Below are 8,848 nucleotides of genomic sequence, written 5' to 3'. Positions count from 1 at the left end.
ATGATATCAGGGTGAACGTGCTAGATGACAGCTTGGTAATCATAGCACTAGAAGAACCTCATAGTCTCCCAAGGGTACCCCTATATCCCTAAAGGGAGATGGAGAAGTAGCTCTTCTCTGTGAACCCAGCCTGCCAGTAGAATTGGGGTTAGGAGAGTGAGCCCAGAGCAAATGTATGTTTGTACATACATATGTATGTAAATACATTTATGCTACACCTTTGGGGGATATGAAAGCTGTCTTCAAGCACTGAAATATCAATATCATGGACAATGGATTAAGCTTGCTCTGCTTGACCCTGAGGGAAAAGCTAAGAGTAGTGTTTGGAAGCCAGAGAGGAAAAATTAAGGCTTGATTTAACAATAACAAAACCCATCCCCCCAACTGTATCAATAATAATAACACTTCCTGAAATTCTAAATATCCAAAAGCAGAATTGCTTACGTTAGGAAATAGTGGGTTTCTTCTCACTGCTTGAGGACTTCAACGATTGGATGACTGATTTTCAGGAATGTCATAGGATGGATTTTTGTTCAGGTATGAGTTACAGAGAACTCTTTTAACTGTGAGATTCTGTGATTCTGTGACATCATGGGAAAATCACATAACAGAATTTGTGGGAAGAAAGGACCCTAATTATCATCCTTCCTATCACTACTACCTTTTTCTTGCTCAGAAAAGAGGATCTCTCATTTATTTAAGGCTTCAATGTTTAAAAAGAAGAAGCTTGAAGTTCAAGAGATATACCATGTCACTTTACAAGTATGGTTGATTTGTTTCTCCTTATACTTCATCCTATTTTCCCAAAATTTCCCAAAGATCGTTCACACGATAGTCTTGATGAATGGACATAACCATAGCCTGAATTTTTTCTGACTGTGACCAGGGTCCATCTATGTAGCTAGGTGAATGACCCTTTGCCTTTAAGACTATGGGCTTGTCGCTCCTTCATATTGTATGTGTCATAGGACCACTGCCTACAGCATCTTCTCCAAATTTGGGGAATAAGGACTGGGGAATGAAAAAGCCACTACTGAAGTAATAAAGTTATATGGTTTCCCCATATTTTTCCACACTTCTTTCACTCCTCAACTTCTTGCATGCAACCTGGCCTCCAGTTTTAACACTAAACAGAAACTACCTCTAAAGTTAGCAATGGTTTTTTAAGCCTTTTTAAACAAATTGTTCTCATGAACTTAATATTCATTTTTCAGTATGCAAAGAACAGAGCAAGACAATTGCATATGAAACTGCAAACTTCTGTTACATAGTTTATAATATAATATGAAAGTATAATGAATTTAGCATAATCCTAAAGAAAGTATCCTCTTTGTCTGGATTCTCTTTTGAACTTTCTTCTGAAATCTTCTGAGCATTTTTAAAAGGGTTCATTGACTCTAATTCCTTTTTATTTTTTTTTTAGTAATGAAGAGAGGACACTTCCCATGGAGCATGTGTGGAGCTGATTTTACCTGAGGTTCCAGGATGGCAAGGTAAAGAATGTAAGACAAAATAAAAAGAATTCAGACCCTTTATTTAAAGGCCAGGCTTACCTGAGACTGACCCTGGTACCCCAATGAACCTAAAACAAAGGAATAAGTCACCAGTCCCCTGGAAAATTTGTTGGTCTGTTGTTAGAATGAAGAGTTCCTCCAGCATCTGTGAAGCTGCTTCCAGTCAATCTCAAGTGAAATAATCTCTTTTTTGGGAGACAACACATGTTTGGGTTTTACCTGAGCTTGTCTGATTTGTTTGTTGTAAGCTTGCTTATCCTATAATTGGATGAGATCAGGTCTCCATTTTGTTTGCCCTTTATGTTACAGGGAGACTTGAAGACACATTATCTGAGCATTGGAATGGTACCTGACAAGGCTATGTAGAGGTTGAACATTTGACCTATGTTCTGGATGCACCTATAGAGGAATCTTCACTGAAGGCTCTTTGGATTCTCACCTTCCCATGGAGGACCCACCAATAAATCTAGTAATATCCATTGATACAATTGTATGATTTTTTTTTGTTGCTTTCGTTATTGATATGGTCAATATTGCTGATAGTTTCCCTAATATTGAATGAGCCCTGCATTCCTGGTATAAATACTACCTGGTCATAATGTATGATCTCTGTGATACATTATTATAATCTCCTTATTAGTATTTTATTTAAAATTTTTGCATCAATATTAATTAGGGAAATTGGTCTATAGTTTTCTTTCTCTGTTTTTGCTCCTCCTGGTTTAAGTATCAGCACCAAATCTGTGTCATAAAAAGAATTTAATAGGACTCCTTTGCCTGTTTTCTCAAACTGTTTACATAGCATTGAAATTAATTGGTCTTTAAATGTTTGGTAGAATTCACTTGTGGTCCTGGGGATTTTTCCTTGGGGAGCTCATTGATACCCTGTTCAATTTCTTTGTCTAAGATAGGGTTAAATATTCTATTTCCTCTTTTGTTAATCTGAACAATTTGTGTTTTGTAAATGTTCATCCATTTCACTTAGGTTGTTAGATTTATTGACATATAACTGGGCAAAGTTGCTCCTACTAACTGATTTGATTTCTTCTTCATTTGGTGGTGAATTCACTGTTTTCATTTTTGATACTGGTAATTTAGTTTTCTTCTTTCTTTTTAAAAATCTAATTAACCAATAGTTTATCCATTTTATTGGTTTTCTCATAAAACCAGCTTTTGTTTTATTAATTAGTTCAATGGTTTTCTTACTTTCAATTTTATTAATCTCCCCTTTGATTTTCAGAATTTTCAATTTGGTACTTAATTGGGGATTTTTAATTTTTCTTTTTCTAGTCTTTTAAATTACATGTTCAATTCATTGATCTGTTCTTTCTCTATTTTATTGACATATCTAGAGATACAAAATCTCCCCTAAGCAATGTTTTCACTGCATCCCATAATTTTTGTTTCTTCATGTCTTATGGAGTCATTAGCTCCCACTTGTTCGATTCTAAATTTCAAGGAATTATTTTCTTCAGTGAGCTTTTGTACATTTTTTTCTGCTTGGCCAATTCTACTTTTTAAGGCCTTCTTTTCCTCAGTGAACTTTTGTACCTCTTTTTCCATTTGGCAAATTTTGTTTTGTAAGAGTTCATCTGTTCAGCGGATTTTTGTGCCTCTTACCATTTGTTCAATTCTGTTTTTAAGATGTTATTTTTTCTTTAGTATTTTTGTGCCTCTTTTACCAAGCTATTGACTCTTTTTTCATAATTTACTTGCATCATTAATTTCTTTTCCCAATTTTTCCTGTACCTCTCAGATTTGATTTTTCAAATCTTTTTTGGGCAGTTCCAGGATTTCTTATTAGGCTTGTGTCCAATTCAAGTTATTCTTTGAGGCTTTGCTTTTCACACTGAGGTCTTTTGAGTTTGTGTCTTGATCTTCCCTATCTCCATAGTAGCTTTTCGTAGTCAGGTTCTTTTGTTGTTATTTGCTTGTTTTTCCAGCCTATTTCTTGACTTTAAATTTTATGTTAAAGTTGTGCTATGCTCCCACAGTGGAGGAGGTACTGTCCTAAGCTTCAGGTTTTCCATGATGCTATTTTGAGAGCTACCCCTGGGGGTCTATAAGTTTTCAATGCTTCTGATGTGGTACAGTCTAAGGAAAGGTGTGGGCACTGTTCTCCCGGCCTGTGCCCTCTGGTTTTTATCCAAGATGGAACCTTGCTCCCCTGTAGCCACAAGTGCTATTACTCCTTTTGGCCCTGGAACTGTGACCAGGGCCTCTTCTCCCCTGTGGTCACAAGCACTAATGCTTCTTTTTGCCCTTAGACTGAAAAGTGGAACTGCTTATGGGCAATACACCAGGGTCCTGAACCCAGTGCCAGCAAAGGTTTCCTGTAATCTCTTTCTAAGCCCCTCATTTTCTGTAAGCTGAGAGCTCCTGAAGCTTCTGTTGTTGTTGTACCTCTAAGGCCTGCTGCTGACATTGCCACAGCAAGGCCTGAGCTGTACTCTGGCCCCAACCACCACCCCAGTGCTACAAACTTTTCCCAATGACCTCTTAAATTGTCTTGGGCTGGAAAATCATTTTACTTCAAGCTTTTGTTGGCTCTAGAACTCATTATTTTAAAGTTGCTTGGAAGGAAATTTTGGAAGAGTTCAGGTGAGTTCCTGCCTCTGCTTCATCATCTTGACTCACCCTAAACTCTTTCTTGTGAGTTTGACTGCTGTGAGATTACTTTCTATTCAGACAGTATATAAAGCATATATATGTGTCTATGTGTGTATGCACACATATACACACATAGCTTTATATACCTACATACCCATACACATGTGTGTACATACATATATAACATATACATACCATGTATACATATGGTACATATACACAGAGAAACAGTTTTCAGTTTATGAGAGTGGATCATTCCACAGACCTCTATGTAAAGCAGTTTTTATGGAATGTGAATTTGACCACCAATGTGGACGAGGGAGGGAAGGATAAAGGGCGCCATTTGCTTGTGGAGGGAGCAAACTGGCACACAGCTCAAGAACATGTCGGGGCTTGGGACAGAGAAATGAGAGCAGGAAGTTGGATCATGTTGTGCTGGGGCTACTACATAGAGGATTGGCTGAAAGCAAGGGGAAGAACATGTAGGGGACAGACATGTGGAGGCCAGACATGGACATAGACAGGAGAGGATGACTGACACTCAGGGGCTGGGGCCAAACACATGGTACAGAGGGACAGAAGACAGTTATGTGGGCCAGACACAAGGGTGGGTGGGTAGAGCAGGGCAAAGTTCTCCTCTCTCAGCACCAGAGGTGTCAAGCCAAGTCCCTGTCCAGTGACCTCCACAGTGGTAAGTCTCCCCACAGCCATTCTTCTGCTTTCATTTGAAGGGATATTTTTTTCTTTTCTTCTTCTCTTCTTCTTCTTCTTCTTCTTCTTCTTCTTCTTCTTCTTCTTCTTCTTCTTCTTCTTCTTCTTCTTCTTCTTCTTCTTCTTCTTCTTCTTCTTCGCAGAGGTAAGAAGCCACAGATTGTGGAACCAAGGGGCAGGAAGAAAAAGAGCACAGTACCATATGGTAAAATTAACATAGATGTTTTTTAAAAGGCTAATTTCTTTCCAAATTCTTTATGTAAAGTCAAATTTACATGCTATGAATTTAAAGCAAGAACTGTCTGTACACATATGCATATATATGTATATACATACATATACACGGGTACATACATACATACACATCATTATTTTATCATTTTCCCCTTTAAAATACGAACTGCTTGATGACAAGTACTATGTTTTTGTCTTTCTTTGCAACTCCAGTGCTTACACAATAACAGACATAGTGAGTGCTTAATAAATATTTGTTGATTGACTGACTACATGGTCAACCCTCACAGTTAGGGATGCATCTCCAAGCAACTGATTTGCCTCCCTGCTCCTGTATTCAAACTTGCCAGCATTCCTCTGGAGCTGCTAGTGCCATCTGCTAACATTGTCAATTCTGGGGCTTCTCTGCCAAGAAGTTGCTGCCTTTTGCTGGACCTCATACATACTACTAGGCTTCTTCCTCAAAGGAAGTGCTTCTACTCAACCAACACACTTGGGATGGAGCTGCTTAAGCAACACATTTTTAACTTTTTTGTGGATACACACAGCCATACCCAGAAGTACAGAAAAAGAACTATCAGTTGATTGTTAAGACATTTTTCTATACCCTACTGCTGGACAGCAGGAAATGCATTAACCTCAAATCTCCCCCTTCTCCAATACTCATTACATAGGTAAGAATGAATGGAGTTATAATGAGGACAGTGTGACTGTCAATGTGGCCTAAAGCTCCAACATGGTACTAAAATACCTATGTGTAACTCATAAGAATCATCTACTGGCATATTGTTGTCATTGAGTTGTTTCAATTGTATCTGACTCTGTGACCCCATTTGGGGTTTTCTTGGCAAAAATACTGGAATGGGTTGCCATTTCCTTCTCCAACTCATTTTACAGATGAGGAGCTGAGGCAAACAGGTGAAGTGACTTGCCCATGATCACACAGCTAGGTAGTGTTTTGTGCTGGATTTGAACTCAGATCCTTCTGACTCCAGAGCTGGCACTCTATCCATTGCACCACCTAGTTGGCATACACTCAGCAAAAAACTGACCCTTTTGATCACCCAGATCAGATCCAAGCTGCCATATCAGGATCCACTAACTATAGTGGCCTCCCCTGACCAGCTCACTATACTAGGAAACCTCTACCTCACACGATTTCTGGCTCCTCTCTTTTCCCAGAAGTTGGGGAAGGGTCAGGAGAAAAAATCAATACTTAGTGGCCATGAAAGGACTCTCTGAAGCAAGGATTCTTGATCTGAGAATCTACAAATATATTTCACAGCATCTCAACTTGGAAGAGAAAAAATATATCTTTATTTTCATTTATCTTCAACTGAAATTTAGCATTTCCTTCTATTATTTAAAAAAAAAATTTCTGAGCAAGAATCCACAGTTTCATCTGCCTACCAAAGCATTCCATGCAAGGTTAAGGAAACTTGATCTTTAAGATGACCAGTCTTATCCCCAAATGACTTTAGCCAGGGTAGACTGTCTGCTGCATTCTACTCCCCCCAAAAGAAAGGTGCCCAGGGTACAGGAATTTTAAATGATGGCTCTAAAAAAATACTGAATTATTTTAAACTCTCATCATTTCCTTGTCAGCTTGTTCCAGAGACATGCAAATGACTTTGAAGCTTTAATAAGCCATAAGGTGACACTTAAAAACATTTGAGGGGGCAAATGGGAGCTGGGAGTCTTTACCTTATAATCCTGTTCCTGCAACAAAGTTCTTTTCCTCCTTACATGCCCAAACATAAACAAACTTTTTTTCTTTTTAAACAAATGTCATCAGAGACTGGGAAAAACAGGGGAAGTCAGTTCTTGACTTTTCAAGGGGAAGATTCTGCTCACAAAGCCTTCAGTTCTTAAGTTTAGCATCAAAATGGATGAGCATCTAGGTGCTTTTGACAGTTCCTTTTTCCTGGTGCCTCAGAGTTTGTATCAATCAGTAATTCAATCAACCAAGCATTTATTAAACACTAAGTTTCAGGCTCTATGCTGGGTATTGGAGATGCGTAGACAAAATCAAGAGTCTCTTCTAAAGAAGCAAACATTTAAGGGAGGGGAGAGACATAAGGACATCAGTGGATATAAAAATTAAGTGGCGCACTCAAAAGTCTATGGGGTTTCCTCCAATCCAAACCCATGAGAAGTGCAAAGTAAATTTGGAGGGAGAAACAGTAGCACCAGAAGGGAAGCAAGGAAGATCCGAAGATTTAAAGGAAGCTAGGGTTTCCAAGAGATGAAGAATAGGATCATCTCAATTCTAAGCATGAGGAATAGTCTATGCCAAGGCATGAAGATGAGAGATAGAATGTTACCTAAAAGCAAGAGCAAATAGGCCAGTTTGGGTGGAGCTGAAATAATGAGAAGAGAAGCAATGTGAAGAGAAAGTTAACCTGAAGCCAGAGAATGAAGAGCTCTAAATGTTGAACAGAAGATTTTCTATTTTATCCCAGAGGCATTTTGGCACAAGCGTAAAACTTAGCATGGTCAGACCCATACTTTAGGAATGTCATTCTAGCATCTTGGTGGAGAAGTGATTGTGTTCTTATCTCTATACCTTTTCTCTCTGGGTCAATGTATACCCTTTTGTCTCTGACTTCTAGTTGGGATCACCATGCAGGAATCTGGGGAAAGGGATAAGTCTAGCTAATTATGTTAAAAGGATTTCCTTTCACACACATTACTTTGATTCTTAAAAATTCCAACTTGGCCCTATATCTACAGGTAGGGGGCCGGGCATGTGAGCTGATATAGCAACGTGTCACATTAAATAAGAAGGGGCTTTCATGACAGTTTGTCTTATTGGAACTGCCACAAATCTTTGACCTGTTGCAGATGTTTGTGATTGTGCTCTCCTTCTCATGGATGAAGGTATTCGACTGCTTGCAGAATCTACCCACAATCAGCCCTCTTTTCTGCATCATCACATTACAGTACTGATGTTTACTTCCTGGGATGTTAGTCTTGGGATAGTCCACATAGTGCTTCCAGAAATCCTGGGTCTTGGAGAAGTTAGTCAGGTCCAGGAGGAGGAGAAAGAAGAGGGTCCACAGTATGGCATGGGAGAACTGGGAGCAAGAGAGAGAAGCAGCCATTTCTAGGGGAGGGGAGGGGGAGGGAAGAAAAGAAAATTATAAGACAACTTTATTATATGCTACTATATATTACATTACTTATATTATATTATATTATATTATATTATATTATATTATATTATATTATATTATATTATATACAAGGAATAGCATTTCTTAATTATATACTTAATAAGCATTTCTTATTACATACTTAAAGAAGAATAGCATACATAGGGTGTAAATATTGCTAATAATTTGGAGTTTCATGTACAATAATCTTTTTCTTTCCTACTCTACTATGTTATGGAAATGTCTGTTTTATTTCTTAAGTTCAGAATAAAATAAATAACTTTTTTTAAAGTGACAATCTGTGACTTCCCCAGAGGACCAGCTCCTCATCTTTTTTTATATCTTGAACCCTCTCAACTAAATCTCTATTCTCACTTACACCATCTCATCTCATCTGTACTTTTACATTCCTATCCCATTTATATATCCCTTTTCTATCTCTTCACTACAGATCTTCACCTCTGACCCCAACCCATGGACCTAGCTTTACAAATCCTTTATTATCTATATTAATTCTGGTCTTAACTTGGGATTTGGGGATGATTGGAGGATGGAGGCAGGATTGCTCAAGGAAGGAGAAAACTTTTTCCTCTATCTCCCCATCCTGAGGGATCACAAACATAT

General features: G+C 38.3%; 1 long non-coding RNA gene across 1 annotated transcript; it reads left to right on the top strand.

The window, feature by feature from the left end:
• Positions 1–601: 601 nt before the first annotated feature.
• Positions 602–1,968, top strand: LOC110205929 (uncharacterized). Its single transcript, XR_002323751.1, has 3 exons — positions 602–762; positions 1,424–1,493; positions 1,824–1,968. It is a non-coding gene; the product is annotated as an uncharacterized LOC110205929 (long non-coding RNA).
• The last annotated feature ends 6,880 nt before the right edge of the window (positions 1,969–8,848 follow it).

This window comes from Phascolarctos cinereus, unplaced genomic scaffold, assembly GCF_003287225.1.
Source record: "Phascolarctos cinereus isolate Bilbo 61053 unplaced genomic scaffold, phaCin_HiC Scaffold_3;HRSCAF=262, whole genome shotgun sequence".
Taxonomy (NCBI): Eukaryota; Metazoa; Chordata; class Mammalia; order Diprotodontia; family Phascolarctidae; genus Phascolarctos; species Phascolarctos cinereus.
The sequence above is the reverse complement of the archived record's forward strand: the minus strand, read 5'-3'. Positions and strand labels throughout refer to the sequence as shown.